Genomic DNA, 25,443 nt, shown 5'->3' with positions numbered 1-25,443 from the left:
TTTTTTTGCTTTTATGCAATATGCCGTAAATGAGAAAAAATTTACTTAATCATGCTGATCCTCTCCATGTTCCCAGTACAGCAGAATATTGCAAAGAAAAAAACACTAAAAAATTGCTAATTTTACTAGACTTCCTTTACTTGAGGCTAAGTACTAGAATCTAATCTTCCTGAGTCTGTGCCATTACCAAGAGGTAACTGACATATGAAGGTACCAAAAAAAAAAGCTGTTGCAAAGGTGTTCTAATGGTCTAGGAGTCTGGTCAAATTTTCTAAAGGCAAAACACAATTGCATATTGTTTTAATTATGTTTCAGCTGCATGTATAAAATCAATCCTTCAAACCTGAAATGACTGCTGGTTTTGATTAATCATGTAGTGGCACATTTTAATTCTCCAAGTAGGTTAATAAATTCATGCATTCATTGTTTAAGTAATTCCTAAAATCCTGAATGCTTACATGAGCAACTTTAGTGGCTTATATTTTCTTTTATTGAAATATGTAACAGGAAATACCTTAGAGCCTACTTCATTAAGTTTCATTGTAAAAAGCTGTATGCCTCAGAAAGAAAGAAGACTAATCTGTAATACTTGTTTGTAAAGGGAGACCTCAATTCTTTACTTGAAAAATTGCAGTCAGTATTTCTCAACTTCATTAAAAACACTGATATGTGGTCCCATTCTGCTGCTGCTGAAATCAGTGAAAAAAGATTTCCTCAAGGCTCAGTGTAACACCATGATTAAAATAATTAATAAAATATTTATTCATTGGTTTTTCCACCTCAAGTTAAGATAATGTGGAAGGTTAGATGTTTGCTATGAAATGATACACAAAGTAACATTTTCAAACCACAGCATCCTCCAGATCTACAGTTGTGAGAACCTGCAGGAACTCCCAGTGGTTATGCAACTTTGAGGGTGTTTATAGGATAATCAAACACCCATGATGCCACTCATAGTCTGGGTAAAACAAAAATCCCCTGAATTTCTAAGGATTAGATTTTATTTTAAATTTATTTTGAGTCTACAAAGGTGGAACTGCATAAAGGTAGAGCTGAGACATGAAGTTGCACAGCTGTTCATGAAATGCTGTGTCCTTTAAAGAAGTTCTATGGTTTTGTAATGAATATAACTGCTGTCATTGTTGGGTGTTAGGTTTGATTCTTTTGTTATAGTTAGTTTAGTAAAAATCTTTCACTGATGATGCTGAGTGATCTACCTCAGTGAACATTTATTGATTTTCTAAAAAGTCCATTTTAGGAAATGTTCCTACACTGTGTTTTCACATGTTTGCTTATAATTTCATTGCTATATTTGCAAGCTACTCTTCTTCCTGCTGACACAGCTTAAAGAGCTGTATAAAGATGTGGAAAGGTTCAAAAGAGATCTTTCAGAGAGCCCTGAAAGAAAATTGAAGTAAAGACGGAATTAAGGTTTTTTTAAAGCTAAATTCTTTAGGATTTATGTCAGCTTGTTGCCTACATGCCATTGACACTTAATCTCTTGACTTCATATTTGAGGACTTAACACCATTAAATTATTGAGCTCAGTAGGTCAAATGGTGCATATTCAGGAGATTTAAAGATGTTTTCACAGCTAAAAAAAAAAAAAAAAAAAAAAAAAAGACAAGACAAAGCCTATCGTGCATTTCCACCCTGTTCAAAGGGCCTGCCTTCACCTCAGCCCCCAAAGGCACAGAGACACATTCCACACTGATAAATGAATAACAAAAAGCAACAAAGCAGTAAATGGTGCTATTTCGAAAAAAAAAAAAAAAAAAAAAGAACAGCTTAACGTCAGTATTAAAACTGCTAAACCTGTAGAAATTCCTAAAGCATAAAATTAAAAACATCACTACTTGCTATGCTTGGTCTGCATCTCTGGGAAACTTTGTGATAGACTTAAAGTTAGCTTTTAACAGTGACCTTCCCAAAACACTGTAATTACAAAAAGGCAGAGAGCTGTACCGCAAATGCTACTTGCACAGGGGTTACTGTGCTCCCTGAGAAGCTCTTGCTATCCTGCAGAAGAAAATAAATATTGGAATTTCTAAAATGTAGGTTGCCTTGCAAAGGCACACCTGCACTGCTCCTGTTTTCCAATGAGGAAAGGAAGTTAGGTGGTATTTTGAAAGATTTCTCCTCCACTTCTTTATTCAGTGTGTAATGTTTTCAGTTAAGACAGCTTGGAAAAGTGGACTTTTCAGCCTGCTGGTGAGATGGGGTGAAAATGGTGAAAAAAATGGTAGAAATGATAAAGGGTATAACGAGAGAAGACTTGGGGGTTTCACTCCAAAAAGTTGCGTGCCCATTTACGCTTTTATTCCTTATCATGGCTGAACCATTGACTTTTTTGTTTGTCTGGCAGGGAAAGTCACACACCTCTATCTTTGAACAAGGAATAGAGTCATGTGCAGAAGCCTCCGGTGTCCTACGAGGGCAACCTGCGGAGGAGAAGAAAACCAAGGGGAGACCTCAAAAGCAATAGCAGGAAAAGAGAATGGCTTTGTCTGAGCCCAGCAGCAGAAGCAGTGGCACAGGTAATGTTCCTGGAGAATTTCAGCCTTGGTTTCTTGCTAGATCCAGATTTACACCGAGCCTGAAGGCTTTTGCCTTTAGAGAGGAAGTCTGAAAACTAGCAAATATACTGCGTACTGCATCCTTTCACATGGAGGAGGGAAAAAGCAAGTTAATAGAGAAATTAAACAGTTTTTTGGTTGCTGTTTCATTGACAAAGAGCATATTGAAAAGGCCAAATGTAATGTTTTGGGGAAAAGGAAACATAGCAGGAATTTCTATTACTACATTTCTCTGCTTTCTGAAAATTCCAGTGTGAATTGAGAAAATAACGAGGGAAATAAACCACTTGCCAGGTTTAGAGAGACAGCTCCAGTTAGACAGAGATCTCACATAAACTGAATTTTGGCAAGATAGCTTTATTAGAAGAAAACAAAGATTCAGCAATGTGGTTACATATGTGGGCAAGAAAACTGTACTGGAAAGTACTGACAAAGGAAGGGAGTAAGTGAGGGAGGAAAAATAATATTGATCGTACCATAAAAGTGTATGTTATAAAAACAGTGCCCAAGCAAGGCAAAGAATGAGAAGGGAAAGAAAGAAGAGAAAATCTGTGGAAGCACAGTGAACCACAAGGCCAGAGCTGTTGGTGGTGCAGATGGAAGGTGCTATCTCTCCATGTTAACCGCACAAAGGAGACACTTCCATCAGGACATGCTTGCTCTTTCCTGGGGGGTGTGGGAAATGTGAGCGCAGCTCTGTGCCATCTTGGGCAGATCCACGAGGTGGGATGTGATGGTGCCAGCTGGTGGTCTGCATGGAGGGACTGATGATTCCCTGAAAGGTTGCTACATTCATTTAATTATTTTTATAATATCTCCTAGGCTTATGATTCTATTAAATAGAATTTATCTTGAATTTTCTATGTATAGGCTGTCATGTCTGACAGAGAGGAATATAGCTCACGACACATCAGCTTTCAGCAAGGAAAAAGATCCGTTTATCATAGAATCATAGAATGGTTTGAGTTGGAAGGGACCTTAAAGACCATCAAGTTCCAACCCCCCTGCCATGGGCAGGGACACCTCCCACCAGACCAGGTTGCTCAAAGCCCCATCCAGCCTGGCCTTGAACACCTCCAGGGATGGGGCATCCACAGATTCTGTGGGCAACCTGTGCCAGTGCCTCACCACCCGCACAGGAAAGAATTTCTTCCTAATATCTAATCTGAATTTTCCTCTCTTTCAGTTTAAAACCATTACCCCTTGTCCTATCACTACATTTCATCTATTGCTACCTGCTTAATTTCAGGTACTGGTCTAGCTCCTTGAGTTTCCATAAATTCACCAGCTGCCTACCTTAAAACACATCAGTTATTTTTCAGTATTTTATCTGTACTGTATAATGCAGTGTAGGAGTAATACACCTCTCTGAAGATCAGGGGAAAACTCTGGAAAAAGGAGAAATAATAGAAGGATGTCAGAATAAGCACTTTACCAGTCCCATATTGTTAGTCTTAATTATTTTGTGAAGGAAATACATCAGAATGTTATAAATTATATGTGAACAGAAAGAAAAATCTATTCTTAACAAACACATCTCTTAAAATAAATCCTCTAATAGGCCTCTAGTCCTGGATGGTTGTTTTCTTATGCTTGTAATTCTTATGCTTTAAGGACTCAAGGTTCATTGTTGGCTTGAGCTAAAAGGCTGTTTATTGCAATTACTGCTGTTGGTGGGACAGCAGAGTAAAAGTTTGGTTTATTGGTTCCTATTTATTAATAAAATGCATTCAAACTGTCTGAAGTTCAACACAACAGCATATTACATTGATTTGAAGGCCCTCATCTCAGAAATAATGAATATGTCCAAAGACATGCTGGCACTTAGAACGGTACACCAGGAAGGAGTCTTACAGCACCTGAAGGAAATTTAGTGACGCAACGTTTTCAGGTAAGAAATAGTTTCTGGATGGTGGTACAAAAGTGCACGTGTGTCTTTTTCCTGGCAAAATCCAGCGGAGAAGAAACTTTCCAGCACCCGTTTGGGGACTACCAGTTTGCCAGACAGCGCCTGTTCAAAGGAGAGTGATTTTTCCTTCTTACCCCTGTCTTAGATCCTCTTTGCTTCTGGTACATCTCTAGGACATTGAGTTTGTTCCAGCAGATGAGAAACAGGATTTTTCCCATTAAATTAAGGCAGTGTATTTTGCTAGTTATCAGTTTATAGTGATGTAAAGATAAGTGATGGCTTACGAATGCTGGAGAGTAGTTAGTTCAAGAACTACACTCATGTCAGAGACCTGACATAAACAGCTTGAATTTACCAATCATTGCTTTTCACTATGGATAGTTTAAAAACACGTGTTTAGGTAAATAAATATTCTTGAATTCATGCACCTGGTGTGCTTTTAACAACTATGTTATCTTTCAAATGAAAAAATAAGTTTTCCCTTTCATCAATCCAATCCAGCATTATACAGTATTGCTAATGGATACAGACTTCTTCCTGAAATATTTAACCTCAGAGTTTCTAGGGAATTTAGGCTTTGTTATTTTGCTATTATGATAAAAAAAAAAATCAGTTTCTCTTTCAAAAAAAGAAAAAAAAATTAAGCATGTCTTTCTGAGCTGCACGTGGAGAGGTTTCCATTTTAGCAGTCATAGATGCAGGCATTCTGTCTGTATGCTCTGCAAAACATGTCAGCAGCTGCGTGCCTTTTAATCAATAAAAAGGCTGCAAAGAACTGTCTAATACAATCATATATATGAGACTAAAATTATTCTTCTTCTTTGGAAAGGGTGGGAGTAGGGGGATGGGTTGATGTTTGCTCATGGTATTATCATAAGAAATTTCCACTTGACAAAGATTATTATTGTTATTGTGGAAATTATTGCAATTATTTTACTTGCTTTGTAAGTAGTTTGCTAGATGGGAGTGCTTGCTTGGACTTTAAAGAAACCCCACTGCTTTTGCTTTGCATTTGTAGTAAATCCTATGAATAAGTCCCACACACAAGCTTTTGAAAATATAAGCTCCTAAACTTTCAGTAAATCCTGATTTCTGATGACACAAGGGCAGGATTTTGATCCTCTCTCTGCTGTTGATAACATGACAAGATTATTGCAGGGGCACAGGAGCTCATCAGCCTGGCAAGAAACAGGACATCCCACTGTACAAGGAACAGGCAGCAAGGGACTTCCTTGGAAGCTCCCTTGTTTTAAAAAAAAAAACCACAAAATAAAACCAGGAGTTTTCCAGCATCATGGGCAATCCTGTGGGCACTGAGAGCACCCACACGGTGTTGAGATCTTGTGCACGCTTTAGATACCAGCTCCGTGACTTCAGAGCAGTTGCTAAAAAGCTCTGTAGGTCCCCTGTACGGGCAAAGCCAGTAGAAAGCAATTCTATTCTTACTACAATTTATATGGGATTTGAGTGTGTTGTGCAGGGAATTTGGATTGTCCAAGGTGTTTGGTAAGCCCACCTGCTGCGCTGCTTGCTCACCTAATAAATATTTTCCCTTTGACTCCAATGGATACTGGGTTATAAACAAATGACAATATGTCCCTGAAACTGTCTGAGCAGAGGAGAACACAAATAATGGCAATGATGGGTATTGTATGAAAGATGATTAAAGCAATTGCTAATGTACTCTAAGCTTAATGAATATTTTAATGAAAAAATTTACCATTGATTCTCCCAGACAGCAGCAATCAGAAGCACCATGAAACTGTATGACTGGTTACAGTTACTGCTACTGTTGAGTAGCTCTTTTTTGTAAAATTTAATTTGATCGTATTATTTATTTCACTTTTGAACACAAACTTTATGGTTTGCTGTTTAAAGAAAATGAAGAGTGTAATAGAAATCTGGGTGTGAATAGCTGTGGCAAACTCTGTTGAAGAAAAAGCTATTGAAACTGGATATTAGGTAAACCCTCTTAGCAGTAAGGACAGGTAGATCGATTTTTAAAGGGCTGGCAAGAAACACTCCATCTCTTTAAATCTTGAAAGCTGGGTCTGGATACCTTAGTTGAATATATATTCTACTTTAGCCTAAAAGTTTTTAGATTTGATGTAAGAATTACTGCATGACATTTTCTGGCCTCTGTTATACGGAAGGTCAAATCTGTCGATCACGCTGATCCCTTTGGGTTTTAAAATCTTTAAATCTATTGCAAAGAAGCTAGCTGCCAATTAACTTTTGTACTTGGAGTACAGATCTTCAGTTGAGAGCTTCACATGCCTGTGCTGGTTTACCTTCCATTCCTGGAAGAAGTTGAGAATGTTTAGTTGCTTCCTAACCACACGGGACTGTTTTTTGTTTAATTTTTATTTTTCCATTGCAACTTCTAGGTCTGTAGTTTTTATCTTAATTATTTGCTGTAAGACTTTATTTTTGTTCTGTATCCTTTCAGCTTACAGGATAGTGAACAAGGCATGTGGACATCATGCTCAACTCAACCCTAAGTATTAGGATTAAAACCACATGAAGTTAATTTTGTCTTTTTGCCTTTTTAATCTGCATTAGGTACTACTTTAAGTACTAAGGTGTTTTTTTCCTTTGTGGCTTTTGCTTGTTTTCTTTAGTATATCATGCTTTATATATTGTTGAACTACTTCTTTGTCCATTAGCAGCTCCCTGATGAATTGGGATGAGCTTGCCGATTCAGCTGACAGAAAGAAGAGAGGATTCATGTTTGGTGGCAGCATGAAGTTATACTGGTTTAAGATGAGAAAGACCTAACATTTGTCATCTGATGTTTATTCTCTTGTCCTTTGCTTAAAGAGGACATCTTGTTGTGGATGGCTCGATTGGAGTTTTTAATGTTTGTGTCACTGTGTATTTATGGAGTTGTTTTGCACTTTGTAGGGAAGGTAGTGAGGTTTATGCAATGATCCTTGGAAATGTTGCATCTTCAGTGAGAGAGAAGAGGAAAGAGATGGTAGTGTTTACTGCCAGCTTCACCTGGAGCCCTTGGTACCAGCCATGGCCTCAGACTGTGGAGCAAATGCCTGACAAGGATCAAGAGCACAAACATCTGCTCTCAAACTGCTCAGGAAGTCGATGTGAGGAATGGAGAAAACATCCCAAGTGGTCAAAAATAGCTCAATAGAAGAAGAAAAACTACAACTTACACAGTACGTACCTGGGTGAGGTTCATTCTCTAGAGACTGTATTCATGGTCATGGGACCAAATTCAGGTCACATGACAAACATTACTATGCTATTTTACTGGTCATATGTGATAATATATACCATTATATATAGTCATTATATAGTGATTGCAGGCCAGTGAATTACATATAGAAACATCCTTGCAAACACCCCAGCATTATAATTAAGAATGGAGATTTTTTTTCATTTTTTGGCGAAAATATTTTGTGAGAAACAAGTCAGTCCACAGCACCAACCAGCAAAGGATTACTTCAGACAGTAAGATAAGACACAAAGTTCTTCTGAAAAGGCAGCAGAAATCTTTTTGGTTGAAAGTACAAAACAAGACAAATACCATGTTGCCTTTTGTGTCAGCTGTCCATGTAGTGTGTAGACTTCTGTCAGGACCATTTCTAACGTTTATGCATACTGCACAATTTAGTATCATATACTTTTTTTTTTTTTTTCCTTTTTTTTTTTTTAACCTTGCTGTTCAAGATAAACTGCATTGAAACGGGGTAGCAATTTTGATTGCTGTAATCATACCTACCACACTTAAACATTCTGAAGTGTTCTTCATCTCCTAATTTTTGGCTATCAGTAGCGTTTATGACCCACTTTGTTCACTCTTGAAATCATAGCTGCTGAAACAGAACACCCGCTGTAAGAGGTTGTCAGCAGCCTTTTAAATTGTGAACTCCTCTTATTCAGCATCTCAATAAGTTGTTGTTTTGGTTTTTTTTTGCTTCTTCCTTTGTGGGAGAAGAAGAGAGAAGGCCAGTTTGGATCATGACTGCTTCTTGTTCTTTCCAGACTATTCTTAATAAAAGGCATGCTAAAATTTTAAGGATAATATTAGAAAACCTCCAAAAATTACTCGGCTGAATCCTCCTTTAGTTTAATGGACATGAACTAATCATTGCCTTTCAAAAACGCAACCTAAGCTATTAAATGTTTTGAGTTTTTTCTCCTCCCTTTTCAAGTACTTTATGAACAAATTTAATTAAACTGACCACAAAAGAACCCAGAAATAGGAATACAAAAGACATTGAATTTTTTGACAGATATGAACGTGCTAATTAGCCTTCAAATCAGCCATGCTAAAATGAAGTCTTCAGTACATATTTCTATTGCTTTCTATTAAAAGTAAAGAATTAGAAAAATACCAGATGTCAAAGAACAGATAATTAAACTTCCAGCATATTGAAACAATATTGGTAAATCTTACTGATATGTTGTTTATAAAAAAAGAAATACAGTGTTGAAATTATAATGAGAACCTGCATTGTTGAATCTGTGGGAACGAAGCAATTTATACTGTTTTCTAGAGCTATTTATATTGTTTCTTTTATGTCTTATGGTTTTCTCTAGCATTTTTTTTCCAAGTTCTGTTTTTGCATGTCTGTTTTCTCCTTGTTTCTTATTTGAGTGCTGAAGATTATCTGAGTCTAAACAATTAACTTTCACATGGGTTTCAATCAAGACCTTTGCAAAATGTCCAGTTTCACAATGGTTTTAATTGTGAATTTGATTTAGTCTTTATTCCTGTTTTCTTTTTCTCCCCTCAGGTTATACAACCTTGCATGAATTTTCTGTCTTTTCTTAGTACGACCATTTAACTTGGACAATTGTTCGGCCTCTAATTATTTTTAAACTGCACTGAAAATCATTAATGTTATTTCTAGTGATGTGCCTGCAGTCGATATCCTGAAAATTTGGACATTCCCTGCGAAATCCTGGTTCCAGTGGAGTTAAGGAAATGTTCCTGTTGAGTAAGCATTTTTGCCTGTATATCTAGGTCTAAATATAATTAAACATTAGATCCTGATTTGTCTCCCAACTCATCCTTAATAGGAATATCGATAATCTTTAATAGAAATAGTAACTGCAGCTGTTATAGCTAATATTTTACTAATTGTTAGTTTACTTTTTCCAGGGTGATTCTCCTATATGGGATGTTCTCCTGTCATTCAATTGAAGTGAAAGTGACAGTCCTGTCTAGTGATCTTATTTCAAGAATTGGGATGCCAAGTCCTTTTCCATTGGTGTTGGAGCTAATTTCTGCTGAGACCGTAATAACACATGAAGTCAAGGTAATTTTACAGGGAACAGGTTTCCTTAAAAGTATTTCCTAGTGTTATTACTGTCTTTTATCACTGCCTGCATTTTAAAATACAATTTTTTGTAATATCCAGACACTGCAATATTACCCAACTATTAAAACTAACAGTATACGATATATGAACAAGTGACAAAATGGTTTTGATGGATGAGGTGGGTTTTAACTGCAGAAGAGATAATTTCTACTTGCTTCACTTACAGGTGGTGTTACTGCCTGAAAGGAAGAATACACAGAATAAAAAGGTATTGAAGAACCTGTATAGATACATTTTTTCTTCAGAAATGATTTTGTTGTTCTTTTGGGCTGCAGCTGGAAGGAAGTGTTGCTCTTTTCAGACACATAATCTAAAAGCATCTGAAAAAGCAAAGGTAATGGACTCAAGAAGGAGTTTTTTTCCAAACGCTCATACTGAATATGACAAATTTCTCGCTGCATTGTTGAGGTCTTATGTAAAAATGAAAACCCTATTTAATTCATGTCATAGCTATGTGTTCAGAGGTCTATTTCCAAGGGCAGGACTAACACAGCAGTGGACAGGACTGGTGATGGGAGTTTTACCCATCATGAGTTTTTTGAAAGTAGTATTGTGTGCAATTTATAAAAGCATGAGTTTTTCTCACTACAGGTGTGCATCCCAGCCTCAGCAGATCTAATGCACAATTACACTTCACCCTACCCACATCCAAACACAGAGTTTGCATCTTGCATTGATTAAAAGAAGGGGAATAGAAATTATTGTCTAAATAAAAGAGAATTAAAGAGGGAAAAAAAAAAGAGAATCTAATACAGGCCAGGCGTCCTTCTTATTTTACAAAAGGCTTCTTCCATAGGCTCTTTTTGCAAATGTTTTGCTTCATGTTGACCTCCTGCGTTTTATCAGTCACCTTCTAAATTTTGACCTGAGAACTTCCTCAGGAGGAAGGGCTTGGCACAAAATTGATAAAACCATGCTCAGAAAAATGGTAGCTTGAGGCAGTCTCAGTACAAAAGTCCACTTTCACTCACTTCCCCATATGTACTGGATGTCTTAAGAACACAACGGTGATTTTTAGTTTTTCTTAAACTTGTATAGTGTTTCAAAAAGATGGCCAGCTTGGCTTCTCGGGTTTTCAGGAATGTGGGTTGCTGGCTATTTTTCATTTCCCCAATGAAAATTTGATGTCACAAATGCATTCAGAGTGGACACAAACCTTGAGAGAAAAGAGCAGATTTGTTTATTGAAAATCATCTATTATGTTACCTCTAGCGGCAGGGAAAATGTAACAGCAGAAAATTATTCAAATCCTGTGTGTCCTGACTGCAAAGTGTGTTTGTAGGACTACTGAGAATTATAAGCAAATAGACTCACTAGACAGCGTCTCTAGTCTTCTGCTGTTTTATTTAATAATTTTCATTTAATTCTGTTTCAAAAGCAGAATTCTCTCCAGCTTTTCAAAGTGAGCATATGGGCATTGTAGGGATATCACAACTACATCTTATTATCCAGCTGCTATTTGTGTGTAAATCGGGAACAGCTGCATGGCTGGCCGGCTGGAACACACGGAATCAACCAGGTACTTACATAAAAATATTTCTGAATAGTTTTAGTTAATCCCCATTTTATTTAGACAGTTACTGTTCCTCGCAGAAGATTGTTGAGACATCAAGATAGCAGTTAGAAAGAAGTTTGAATTAATAGAAGTATGGAAACTGTCTAGAGGGGGGGAAAAGGGAGCTCACTCTTTCTTCTCTACCTTTACAGATCGAGAATTGGGTGGATTGGGATTAAAAAAAAAAAGTCTGTGTGGGTTTAGAATCCTTGAAAATGCCAAAAATGGAGTAATTGGCTGACAGGTACAGACTGCAGATGGGGCTCTTTCATCACTGCCCTCAGTGAATGAAATTCTTTTCCTTCCACATTCAAACCTAATATAAGCTTTTTGATTTCACCCCAGATGGTTTCACCTTTGAGCTAAGAAGCAGTAAGGTATGTATAATTGGAGCAAATCATTCAAATCCCTTTAAAAAGCAACGCATTAAGCATGCACAAATTTTAAAAAGGACAATTATAAAGAAACATCTTTTTAAAAGTGCTTTTGCAGTGAATAAAAAAAATTTATTTCTTCATGCTTCTGTGCAAAGTGGGTGGCTACAAAGCATGTGCATAGATTTCTGGAGATACAATACAAAAGGGACGATAATAATAACCTTTTTCTGTCACCAGAGAGAGTGCACAAAGATTTCATCAGCATTTTGCACAGTATGATAAAAAATGCATTAAATCCTCAACATCAATGGAGGTTCAAAGTGAAACAGAATGAAGGAGAATAAGGCACCCATAAAGAAAAGAAATAGCTAAATGATATTAAGGAAGCCAAGATAACTGCAAAATTACCAACACAATATCTTATAGAGTCTGCCTCTGCTAACAAAAGACAATCTTTACCACCTAGCATCTCCATTCAGTCCTGGGAAAAAAAAGGTAATTACATTCTGGAATGAACAAAATAGTAAAGGCATGGTTTTACGATGATAATTTTAAATTTGAAGATACTTGAACTCTGACCTCTCAATATAAAGAGAGACTTGCTGTCTCTACCAACAGCACGATGTTGAATGATGCCAAAGGCAGTTTGAAGCCCAGAATAGGTCCCTGACTACATTTCTTGATGTATTATTGTCCTCATATTGATGACTTGATGGCTATTCTTGGGGGAGAAGTTTGCAGGCCGCCTTGATGGAAGCAGAGCCCTTTGGGGCACGGTCACATGCAGCACAGAGCGAGCCATCAGGATATAGTACATTGGTGCAATGGCACCACTGGCCAGAAAAGGCATGAAGGGATTTCCTGGAAAGCGGGATCCTCTTTGGAAAGATTCCCCTATCCCTTGCTGAAAATAAAATTTGTAAGGTTTATTCAAGTGCTGTGGCAGGACATCACTCTCTTCCAGAAGCTGATAGAGCCGGTCACAGGTTTCAGCGTGAAAGCTCAATGCCAACAAATGTGTGCAGATTGCACTGTCAGCTCTTAAGTCACGAAAGGAAATCAGCCTGGGGGGCAGGCAGTGAAATGCAGGAAACACAACTCTTTTCGACAAGGCAGTCCATTAGCTTGCACAGAGGTCTCTCAGAGGGAGAATGCAAAATCCAGCAGCTCTGAAACCAAGCAAAAAAAGTCCTTTATTAGCAACAGGTGGAGAGACAGCCCTAAGAGGTCTCCCCCATGACAGAAACCCCCTGTACCAAACCCATATCTGACCTAAGCAACCCCCTCCCGTTGACTACAAGTCTGTCAATGTGATTGCTGCGTGGTTGGTTCTGCTAAAACACCATCCATCCATAAGGGACAGTAATCACAGGCTTAAAGCACCCACAAGTTGTACACTACCCAGCCCAAAATGGAGTGGCTTAAGGTCTGTTTTAGTTTAAAATATCTATGAATCTCTAAAAACCCAAACCCAAAGATTTTTGCTTAGCTACTGCTTCTCAGTAGGAACCATATTCTGGAGACTTTTTCCCATGAAAGTCTCCTGCTTTGTATTTGTGGTTGAAGCCAACAGATGCAGAAATATTTTGCAGGTTGCTTTTTCTTATTTTGCTGTTTGCAGCTACGCATTTGTCTTCAAAATCAAAGGTCTGAGGTTTGTATTAATTAGAAATACTTCAGAAAAGTGTATCTTGGAGCTCTTCAAAAGCCAGAATCCTTAAGAACAGGTGAAAAGAGAGGAGGTTAAGGAAGATGCGGACTATTTTAATTTTATTGTTTTTTAGGCCTGTTTCTATCGTACACATCTCTTACAGACAGAGAAGTTTTAAATCAAGTAAATTAAACCTTAACACAGTTCACCTTTTGACACAATGCGTAGGTAAAAATGGCTCCTGAGGTCACTGTGCTGCTGCAGCAGCCCCGCAAGAGCCAATGTAATTTTGTTTAAATTCAGAACATGTTCTGGCAACACACGCCCATCTGCTAACCCTCTGGCAAAGAGTCAGGTCTGCAAAAGTAATATAAAGATGCAACTCCTTGCTTCTAGTATGATTTTTCACCCCTTCAGATATCTCCGAGAGCTTTTCAACTGCCTGAAAAAGGTTCTCTAACAACCCCAGAAAGTAGCTAATGAATGCAAAGGGGGAGAGAGGCAGATAGAAAGAAAGAAAAAGTCAGTCAAAAGGAGAAGGAGGATAGAGACAAGAAAAGCAGAGTTTCAGGGGGGAGGCTCTGTTCGTTTTGTTGTTGGATTATAGGTGGGGGCATGGATGGGGGTTTGTTCTTGTGGAAACTCCTGGGAGCCTAGGAGGAGGAAGTTAGAGAGTTGGGGGGTTTAAAGATAGCGATACTAATTATTTTCTCAATAAAGTGTTAGAGATATATTTAAATATTCTCGTGTACCTTCAAATGTTTTTGGCAGTTCTGCGGTGTTTGCATCCGCCATTAAAAACAGGCAGACCACCATGCGATCCTGGGGATTGGTTCACGTGCCAAAAAAAGAGGTAGTCTCCTTCATTTATCCTTGTTTTGTGCTTATGCACTCATGTTACAACATGATGAATTAATCGTCTTACAATGCTACAGGTTGACTGCATCAAACTGGATGAGTGTAAAATATTTTAGTGCAGTAATTACCATACATTTCAAAAAGGCTTTTCTGCATATGGTATAGGACATGTATATATGACTATAAGTAAAGAAGAAAAAAGAATGTTAATACATGTTTTTTAAGAAGAAAAGTTTACATGGGAAGCAGAATAGCAGTTCTGATCAATAATGAACAGAGAAAATATAGGACAAAAACAGAGTCAAAAGTCAGTGTTGGGGAGAGCGGGAAGTGAGAGAGGCAGAGATAACATAACAAAGGCCTTACAAATATTACATACGGATGTTGAAAAGTGTGCATTGAACCAGATGTTTCTTCCTGAAGAGGGAAGCAAGTGTTTTGCAGGGTAGGTGTAAGTAGGCCTTATTAAGGCCCTGGTGGGGTCAGTAAGACCCTACCAGCCACCCCATCTATGGTGATGGAAGCAGAGCTCCATGCCAGTGGGATTTCAGTGCCTCGGAGGAGGGTTGAAGTGACCAGAGTTTTGAGTTAACACCCTGACTGATATCACTGCTGCAACTGGCAGCAGGAATTGGTGTGCATATGAGTTCAGCCTTGCCGGGACAGAACTGGTGCAAAGGTGTCCTTGGTCTGTCCATGAAGGGCTGGGGGCAGCAGAGCAGCTGGATGGGGAAGGAAGCCAAGCCGCACGCTGACAGAATGAGGTATACCATGGAACTTGGGTTTTGCAAGTGCAAATTGCACCCATAAAGAGGAATCTGTCCTTTTTTTTTTAGGCATTTGGGTTGCACTTTGTGGTGTTGGAGAATAAAAATTAAGAAGGAATTTCAAAGAATCATTTTGATAAAACGAATGTGTGGGAGCAAAGTGGATGGTGGGATTTTAATCTGCAGCTTAAATCATTTTAAAAATGAAACGTCAAATATGAAACTAAGAAGGGAGGAGTGTGTTTGTAGGTTTTTTATTTGTTTTAGAAAAGATATTTTTTCCCCCAGTTTGGACTACAGATGGGTCTCATGGGATTTGCTTTCAAACATAAGGGAGATATTCAGGCTTTCAGATTTCATTACCACTTTCTTCATTATTGTGCCTTGAGGAGCTATAAATAACACATGGCTAATTTGTGAATATGGCACGTTCCAGGGGATGTGTGTATTTTAATCAGGGCACCTTCTGACATTTGGTAATTGGTTTACAGATTTGTTATATAATTTGATGATTATTAAGTTGCTAAGAGGAAAACATCTAAATTTATGTGATCTAAAATCTGCCCTCATTGGACCCTTACAGCAGCTGTGCTCCATATAGGTCTAACTGAGGACAGATTTTAAGTCAACAAGTACATAAACTGGCATCTATTTTCTATTTCTTATAGTTTTAGTAATGTAATTAGTCATTATGTTATTCATGACAACTTTCTTCTAATTAAAACTTTGTGTGTATATCACTACACTGTTTGCTTTTAAGATGTATGTTAATTTTGTCTGGTAAGAAATGAGTTTTTATGTGGGAAGGTGCATGTTTGTTCCTGGCAGGGGGAGGGGGTTGACCCATTTATACGAACGAGTGTTGCCAGCATTCCAATTGAGAGCAGTTGCCTTAGATGCTGCAAAAGACACTTGGAAAATCTGTGCAAAGTGACCATCCACAAAAGCCACTTCTGGAAGGAATGTGAGTTATTTAAGCATTACATGCATAGCAAATTTACTTTTATGATTTGATCCTTTGAATGGAGATGTTTTCGTGCTAAAATGAGCTTTACTCAGTCCTGTCCAGGAGGCAGCAGTACCATCGGGTGTCTGCATAAGCTTGCTTTGCTTTGTACTCAAGGGCATAGATTCAGGGGAGAAAAGACTCATTTTGTATCCTGTCTGTGCATTTCCCATAACTGTACCTCACACAGAAGAGAAGAAGTCATCTTGAGGGGAGAGGACGAGCTGTAACCATGGCAGCTGCATGTTGGACCTTTCCCAGCAAGGGCTCGTGGCCACAAACCAGCAGGTCAGAGCCAGCACCTGAGATTTGTGTGCTTCATCTGCCAGTGCCTGTCATCTCACCTGGCTGTTGCTCACATCTCAATACAGACATCTCACGGAATTGTAGCTACTTGGGGATATCAACAGTAATTTTTCTTTGTATCTACACACTGGCATTCGTATTTATGCATTAACATCATATGCCACTGGCATATCTGCATTTTTTCTCTGAGACCATTTGCAAATAGACATTCAATTACTTCCTTTCCTTTCTTCAGCATTCAAAATCATGTTTATTTTCAAAAAGAGTTCTGATGCTGTCTTTTGTGTAGCCCTGCTCTCCTGTAGCTGCGGTATCCAGTCCGGGTAGTGGTAGTGGGCAGGGTAGTGATTTTGAGGCTCCATATGAGAACAGCCTGCCTACAAGAATAGACATATGATGTGGATTAATAAGTGATATTATCTTTCATTTTTGTATTATCAAAGGTACAGACATTTACAGTGCAGTACATAAAATTTATCATGTTTTAAATTTTAGTTATCAAGTATTCATTTTCTGTTTTGCACAAAATAAGACATACCTGTCTGTATTTCCAAAGCTATCTTACTTCTCTGGCTATACTTATTGCCACATAATGCTTTGGGTAGCAACTAATTAACTAATATTTCAGCTATAGATTACTGTATTGTGGTTGTTCATTTATATTATTAGCTCACTGGATAAGGGCAATATGTGCAAAACAGCGGGTTCAGATGTGAACATCTGCTAGTTAGCAGCTAGGAGCAGGCAAGCAGTTCATAGCAAGAAGTTTATGCCATTAATTTATTTTTTTTACCGTTCATAAAACACCCCGCCCCCAGACTATGACTTTTAGTATGCTTTTTGCTAATCTGAATTGTTTAATTAATATTTCTGGCCATGAATAGTCTGGAACTAGAATTCAGAGTACTTCTATGCTTACGTTATATTTTTCCCGTTGTGCTACACTTAATTAATGCTTTATCAGTATTTTAAGACTGACGCTGGGTAAAACAAAACTATAGTAAAAATCCATTAACGCCCTTGTGATTTCTTCACGGTTTTGTTGCAGCAAACATCCCATCAGCAACAGCCCAATCGCCGGGTACAAAGGTCTGATTTGTCTGTCCAGCCAATTGTCCCTGCGTACTCCTGTACCAGCTGCTCACAAGCGGCACGAGCTGCCCTGTCATCTCTGCACATGGAGCTGCTCCATCATCGCACATGGAGCTGCTCCATCATCGCACATGGAGCTGCTGGGGAGCCTGGCTGCACCCTGAGCCAGCCTTGCTGATGGCCAGGGATGGAAGGCCATGAAAGGCTGCAGATGGGGCTCTTGCTGTCCCATTAGCTGATGATCACAGCCACCTGTGGCATGTTTTGAGATTAGAAAATGCCAATCACTTGTGATAGATGCTAGCATCTGTCACTGCAGCATGAATTGAGGCAGCCTGGGCTGTACAAGGCTGGCAAGCTACCAAAAGTGTTTCCTTTCCCAAACTTCACCTCTGCTGGCGTGTTGAAAACCTGCAGAGGCTCCAGGTGCTGTAGAGCTTGTATTTGCCCTCTACAACTTGCTGATGGCACTTTATGATGTTCTACATCAGTGTTTCCTTCTGCCACTGGGGCAGGAGGAGTGATGGGGGTTCCTGAAATAGTTGCGTTTGCTGCAAGGACAAGGACACACAAGGGGCACACTTAGAAACCAGAAAGAGTCCCCACGCAGTAAGGTGAGTGACCACTCTGGTCCCATGCAATGCTGCCCAAGAAAAGTCACAATTGCTTTTGTGTTGCTAGACACAGATCCTTGACTGTGGCTGGAGCCCATGCCTTGGGAGCAAATGGGAAAGGGACGTTTCTGTAGGGTCTGACAGGGTAATAGCTCCTGCTTTTTTGCTGAACCAGGCACCTGGGTCAGTGTCAGCTTCGCCTGTCGAATATTGGAGAAAACATTAAAAAAGCCAGTGGAAATCACTGCCCAGCACTTCCCCACCCCCTACTCCTTTGGACTCAAGTGTGGTATAGCCTTACCAGGAGCTCTTGTGCTTTCTGTCAGGGCTCTTTTTTAATGTTTTTAAACTTTTTAAAAATTTACTCATTTCTGTCCATCACAAACAAATTACTTTTGAGGATTATAGTCTTCCTTACATGAATTGCTTCATTGTAGTGTATCATAGACAACTCATTTAAGACATAATTTCTTATTTGTAGGAAGCAGCGTGTCCTCTCTTTGTAAGCCGTGCTATTTATTAGCTTGAGCCTCATACAAACTTCTTTTGATGAAACTCCATGTGGCGTGATTGAGAAGGACTTTTTACATGACCATAAGTTCAGGTAGGTCTGATGCATATGCACACTCATACACATGCTTACATTGAGATGGAAATCCACTGATTTCAGTAGAATTATTCAATGATAATTTGTCACCTTTACCTCAAAAAGACTCGTCTCCAATGTAGCCGTACAGTCTGTTGCCTCACCCGATGGCTGGTTGGCAGATTGTGTGTGAGGCCATCAGCTTTCATGGCCCTGGCAGGCATAGGCACGTGGTCCTTGCTCCTGGAGGGTGTATTTCTCCTATGCCACCAGCACATTCATCTACTCAGGCTCCACAAGATGTGGAGCTAGCCTTGGGGGGGTTCTCATTCAGAAGATGCCATGTTTGCAGTGCAGACAGGCTTTTTTTGATCATGTTGTGACAGAGGGGTTCAGTTCCTATTCACAATGTTGTGGGGGCTTTTTTTTTAATAAGTCTAAAGAAATTTCATTAATAAATCAGCCTGGGTTTTCCTTGAGAATAAGGCAGCTTTTACTTGTCAGAGCAAATATTGATGATATTGCTTTGCAAATAGATTTTGTCAGTTTCTGGGATCTTTGAGGCTGTCCAGGCAATCGCTGGTGGGTTATATTGTGCTGGCTTCAGCTATGCAGTGCTATAACTAGAAATATTGCAATTTTTTAGTGTACATGGCCATAAAATAGAGACTTTCCCGTAAAGTAGTTTAAGGAACATCTTTGATGCTTTCATTCAAAGAATACCTCGTACATAAGGTGACCATTAACAAGGCAGTAGTGTCACATTTTCATGACAAGGTTGCTAACTGAACACATCATTAGAGAGAAAAGGATCAAAGCCATTTCCACACGTTACATTTCAGGTAGACGCGAGTGTGTCACTGACAAAAAAGCTAAAGTAACATGAGGGGAAGCACACTCCTGTCTGTCTCTCCTTTGCAATTTCCTTTCAGTGAGTCACAAACTTCTTGAGTTTTAAGAGAGTTACGTTGTAATCCACCTGTGAGGGTTGATCTAACTTTGGTAAGAGACAGACATCAGAAACGATGTTGGCTCTCCTTCATAACTAGCAGGCAAGACCCAAATGCCACATTAAAGAATTAAGTGTTTAATTCTTACTGGCTTTCCAGGTCTCCTTGCTCTGGAATTGCTTTTTTTTTAAAGTAAGAGTTAGTCACCTAACAAAAAAAACCTGAATAAATTCACTAAGCACAGAAAAAATATTTCTAGCCAGTGCAGTAAAGTAGAAAGTTTCTCAAATTATTCTGCAAAATGTTCTTAATGGCACTGTAGTCCCAAGCACAAATTTACCATCAACTTAAATGGAAAAATAACCTATTTAATGTGTAAACCTATAGGTCTTATCTCCCCTGTATCTAGGGGTAGGACATTGATGCTTCCTTCCAGGGATACAGAACATATAACCTAGATCCCAATGACAAAGGGAGCTGTTTTGCAGGCAAGAATGGCCCTTACATTACTTTACAAAGTCTGTTGAATTTGTTGGATTATCATTAATCATTTTTAACCGTGGATCAGCTCCTTGTATATCTCAAAGAAAGCAAGCAAGAGCCGCGCTGAAGTTAAATGTTTTACAATAGGATTGGAAGACATGTACCCAAAGTGCTTCTCAAACTTTTTACAGATACTCCAACACATTTGAAGCGTTTGACAGAAAAGAATAGGCAAGGGCAACAATGATTGATCCATGTTTTTAAGAAAAAAATTGAAGCCATATTTCCACCAGGGGGTTCAGACAGACATTGATATATTTATCGTGAAAGAGCCCATGAGCGCCAGCCTTTGCATCACTAAAAATGTAGCCTGTTGCAAGAATTTAAAGCTGTAATATAAGATTCATAGCCACTCTCTTTATTTATTGGAAAAATTTCTTGCAGCTGAGTAAAGACATAAATATAAAATTAAATCACAAAAACTACTTTGAACTAATGCTGAGGATACTCCTAAACTTACGGGGCCAGGACAACATAAAACTAATGTTGAAACACAATAGAGATGAACAATTTTTATTTACTCATCCATTATGCCAAACATCACTTTATAGCTAGTATGTAAAATCACAGATTATTTGAGAGTATTTGCCATATAAGCATAACAGGAGGACCCAAGGACAAGGCATTAGACAAAGATAAGTCCATGAATTTCTGTCCTTATGATTTATAGTTTTCATGTCGCTGTAAAATTATTTTTATAGTTTATTTTATTAGTGCATCGTGAGAGAGAACTTTATATGCTCTTGAAAAATAGCTTCATAAAAAACAACAGTCTGTCACATAAGTTCTTTGAGTGTATAACAGTATGAACGCCTATATTAGGTTAATATATTTCCTTTTAGGTCACTGCAGATATTTTAAGTGTCTGGGATACTTATAGTATCTCTGTGGTGTGTTATGGACTGATGCAAGACTTTCTGCTTTCTCTGTCTTCTGACTTTTTCTGGTAGGCCAGCTCATAGTGATCTGAATGTGAAACTAGGAAATCGAAATTACTTTTGGGGATAATCTGAATTTTCCTGAAGCATGATATCCTCTGTAGCTGGAGAAAGAACAGTATAAAATAGATGATAGACAGGCAGTTTTGTTAGGAATAAATTAAAAAAAGAGAAGACATAGAGAGACAAATCTCACTGTGTAGCCAAGAACCCACTTCTTGGCTTTGAGATTAAAGAGAGAATCTCTTTAATTTAAAGAGAGAAATAGTTTGGGTTGGAAGGGACCATTAAAGGTCATCTTGTCCAACCTCTTGCAATGAGCAAGGACATCTTCACCTAGATCAGTTTGCTCAGAGCCATGTCCAACCTGACCTTGAATGTTTCCAGGGATGGAGCATTCACGACTTCTCTGGGCAATCTGGGCCAGTGACTTGCCACCCTCATTGTAAAAAAATTCTTCTTCATATCTAGTCTAAAACTCCCCTCTTTTAGTTTAAAACCATTACCCCTTGTCCTATTGCTACAGGCCCTACTAAACAGTCTGTCCTCATCTTTCATATGAGTCCCCTTTAAGCACTGAAAGGCTGCAATACCGTCTCTGGAGCCTTTTCTTCTCCAGGGTGAACAACCCCAACTCTCTCAGCCTGTCCTCACAACAGAGGGGCTCCAGCCCTCGGATCATCTTTGTAGCTTCCTCTGGACTCACTCCAACAGGTCCATGTCCTTCTTATGTTGGGGACCCTAGAGGTGGAGGCAGCACTGCAGGGGGGTCTCAAGAGAGCACAGTAGAGGAGCAGAATCACCTCCCTCAATTTTCTGGCCATGAGACAGAGATATGGCCAAGTAGGAGATATTCTCAGTAGGAGAAAAATGGGAGAGAACAGGGCAAGACCACCTGTGGCTGACGTTGCAGAGGCTTCTGTGGCCATTCTCCCAGCCATGGGCTAAAGAGCATGGGAGAGCAGAGCAGCTTTGTCCCTCTAGCAGCCCAGAGAAAGGGGACAAAAGACAAACCATCCCCAAGAGCAACTGGTGGTCATGTGTTATTTTGGATAATGACCATCCACAGTTTCTGTGTAGTGATTTTTCATCTCTAAATCTTATGGCTCTTTATCTCAATTTTGCAGGTTGCGAAACTGAATAATTACACTAGCAGCATTAGTATAATTAGCACTGATTATTCTCTGAGCTTTCTCTTCTTTAATCATCCTGCTTCTGAACCTGTTAATTGGAACTAAATCCCTATTTATCAAATAGTGTAGGTTTTAGCATCTGAAGACAGTGGATTTTCTTAAGTCTTTCCACCTTGAACTCAAGCATTGGTATAAAAGCTTTGGGAATATTTCTGTGGGATTATACTGATTATAACTAGATCAGGAATTGGATTTTTTTTTTTTATATCATTTATCTATCTGAGAACTGAACATTTTGGAAGGGGGACGCAGGGAAGCAGCAGCACTACCCACGCTCAGGTCACACTGTTTTGATGCATAGGCAGTATGAAGGGACTGGTTTAGGCTGTCCAGGATGTATAAAGATTATTACGCAAGATGAAGAGGAACCGTGCAATTTAAAAATTTCACAGAAAAGGGAAAGGCCTTTCTTCTCATCTTTATGTCAAGTCTCTCAGACCACCAGTATTTACTTCTTCAGGAGAAAATTGATGGAGACTATCAAAATGGGGACTTTGGTCTGTTTTCTATGCCTGCAGAACCAGCACAGGAGATGCCTTAGTTTTCTATTTCCTCCACGCAGCAAGCTGACTTGGCTAGCTGTGAAGCCCAAATATGTATGGTTTGCCCCACGCTCTGGCACCCTGCCTCAGTATTGAGGAGCAGCTGTTGATTCCTCATAGCAGTAAGGTTTCTAGCTTGCTCTTAGTAGAACTTGCTAATATTCTGATTGTTTGTCATATGTTTTGATGTTATAGCTAGTGCTTTATTTAAAAATCTAGGAAAAAAAAATATTAAGAATAGCATACCGTAGACTCTCATAAGTTACCTATCATATTTGCACTGTTACTCATTAACAGATTCTATGTTAAATGATCACAGAGAGTACTTTCTTGGCCAACCCAGAGCAGTTTGAATTGTCTCTACTGAAGAGTTGTCAGGATAAAAGAAAAGACATGGAAGCAATACGTGAATATTCTTCAAAACCTCAATGGTACAAAATCTGCAGAAGTAAGGACTTGTTCATTATGTGCTCTTTGTATTATCAAAGCCTGGTTATGATAATGTTGTACTGTGACAGGAGAAAAAAAATGCAAAACATATGGCTGTGGTGGTATGATGTAAGGGAAGCAAGCAACACTTCCTTCATATCAAATCTTTCAGTATGTCTGGAGCTGATGGTTCTTACCCTTCATTAATGGCTTTCTGTTTGGGCTTTTTTCTTCTCCCTCTACTCGCCCCCCCTCACAGCTGCTGTAAAAATCTGTAAAAATGCTTACTAATGATGATGAATCGTATTTTTCTCTTTTTCGTGTCCCCTATATGAAAATCCTTCTCTGGCATATGCATCACATAAATGTCTATTGAGGTTTCTGATGTACGGTTGATTGCTTTCATTAAGGATGTCCTATTACTCATTTGCTTGTACGTGTTGCATAATATTTATGTTAAAATCTTTTCTATTTGAAGCTGATATAAAAATTCAAGGGGATAAGGGACAGATGCTCAGGCATATTACGTTGACCTAACGTTGGGCACAGGTGGGACAGGAACAGTCCTGGTGAGAAGAGGGGAGCAATGGACCAAACCTGAGAGTCTCTGGTGCACAAACAGGAGAAGACAAAAGAAGGGATCTGCTCCCAGAGCACTGAAACCTGGGAAACAGGTAAAACACTGCTTCCTACTATTTGTTGGGTTTGAGTGGGTTTGTTGTTGTTGGAGTTTTTGTATGAAATTTCAGTATCAAAATTTGGCAACAATTCAGTATTTTTTTCTCCTAGTGGTGCTGCCATCTTTGCTGTTTTGATAGGTTGATAGCAACAGGGAGTTTCCTTTCAGCTTCCCCCCACCTCAGTCTGATCATCATTATCTAATGGCTGGGAAAGTCAATGTAATTCTCTGTAATTCATGAGCTCCAGGCTTTTTGCCCATTAGGATCTTTTTTTCTTTATCATTTTGGTAGCCACAGCAACTCTTCTCAAAGCAAAAAGAAATATAAGGGGAAAAAGTCACATCCTGGTCCTATCCTCATCCCCTGCTTAGGCAAGCGACTTGCTGCAGATCTTCTTTAATGGTTCATCGTACCTAATTGGAAAGGAAACATTTGGGGCTGTGCCAAAAACACTTCTGCAGCTATAGCCTGCAGTCCCCACAAACTTCTGCAAACACCTCATACTCAGACCTGTATATAAAGGGGCGATACGGTTACTGTGCCGTTGGTTCTTTCACAGTATCCCCATTTTGGAGTATTTGCCCGTACACAGTCCTCTGAATCACTCGCTGGCCTTATCTTGTTCAGCTGTCCATTTCAAATGTATTTGGGCTTTGTTTAAACTTGCTAGTTAAGTTATTCTCATGGTTCTGTCACCAAAGATATTCTTAATCTTTCCCTTGTGTAAAAAAAAATCATTTTTATGTGATGACTCATCTCCTGGATTTAGCATTACCATATGCTGTTGATTGCTTATTTAAATTGCATTAATATAAAATGTTGAAGTTTGGTTTCAGTGACATTATTGATTTGGGGGTGGCAATTGTAATATATGATGTTTCATTGCACTCACTGGAGATTTAGCATGTATTAATTTTTATTAGAGGAGAAATACTTGTCCAGTGAACAAGTTTACCGCAAGAAGGAAAAATTAATCTCTAGACTTAAAGGGAAAAGTATGCAGCTTTTCCCATCGCAGTGTTTGATCACTTACCCTCAACCATTTACTTGTACTTCACTTGCCATTAGCCAAAGTTCTCTGCTTCATTCCTTCCTTCTTTAAGTAAGCACAGGAAATGCATGGTCCTCTTTTAGATTTGGTTCTGTTCTTTCTCAGGTATAGTTTCTCTTTTTCAGAGAAACTACATCTATAGATTTCTGTTTCTATTGTTTGCAGATTTTTTTTTGTGGAAGAAGAAATCCCTATTTTTTCATGTGCTCATTTTCCAGTCATGGTCTTGTGCTCTTTTCTTTCTAATTTACCATGAGTCCAAAAATGAATTCTTTGTTTGGTGTCACTGCAAAGAAAAAAACTAAGCAGTTTCTGCTGAGGTTACCCAGTAATTCCTTCCCATTGTAATCCTGACTATGAAGTTTTCAGGCTAATGATCTCTCATCAGGTCACTGCAAAGAAAACAGAAATGAGATGGGAGAAGAAACAGGAGATGATACAGATGTATCTCCTTTTTTTTTTTTTTTTTTTTTTT

The 25,443-nt window shown here is 38.8% G+C and overlaps 2 long non-coding RNA genes across 2 annotated transcripts in view; both read left to right on the top strand.

Moving 5' to 3' along the window:
- Window positions 1–2,384: 2,384 nt before the first annotated feature.
- LOC106892593 lies at window positions 2,385–10,118 on the top strand. Its single transcript, XR_001412892.1, has 5 exons — window positions 2,385–2,537; window positions 7,390–7,658; window positions 9,360–9,446; window positions 9,611–9,767; window positions 9,997–10,118. It is a non-coding gene; the product is annotated as an uncharacterized LOC106892593 (long non-coding RNA).
- Window positions 10,119–23,729: 13,611 nt separating this feature from the next.
- The window catches only part of LOC106892590, a 19,149-nt gene continuing 17,435 nt past the window's right edge, over window positions 23,730–25,443 (top strand). Inside the window, exon 1 of the long non-coding RNA XR_001412889.1 lies at window positions 23,730–23,911. This is a non-coding gene — a long non-coding RNA (uncharacterized LOC106892590). The remainder of the gene's footprint in view (window positions 23,912–25,443) is intronic.

The sequence above is a fragment of the Calidris pugnax genome, unplaced genomic scaffold (genome assembly GCF_001431845.1).
Source record: "Calidris pugnax isolate Ruff unplaced genomic scaffold, ASM143184v1 scaffold42, whole genome shotgun sequence".
NCBI lineage: Eukaryota > Metazoa > Chordata > Aves > Charadriiformes > Scolopacidae > Calidris > Calidris pugnax.
The sequence above is the reverse complement of the archived record's forward strand: the minus strand, read 5'-3'. Positions and strand labels throughout refer to the sequence as shown.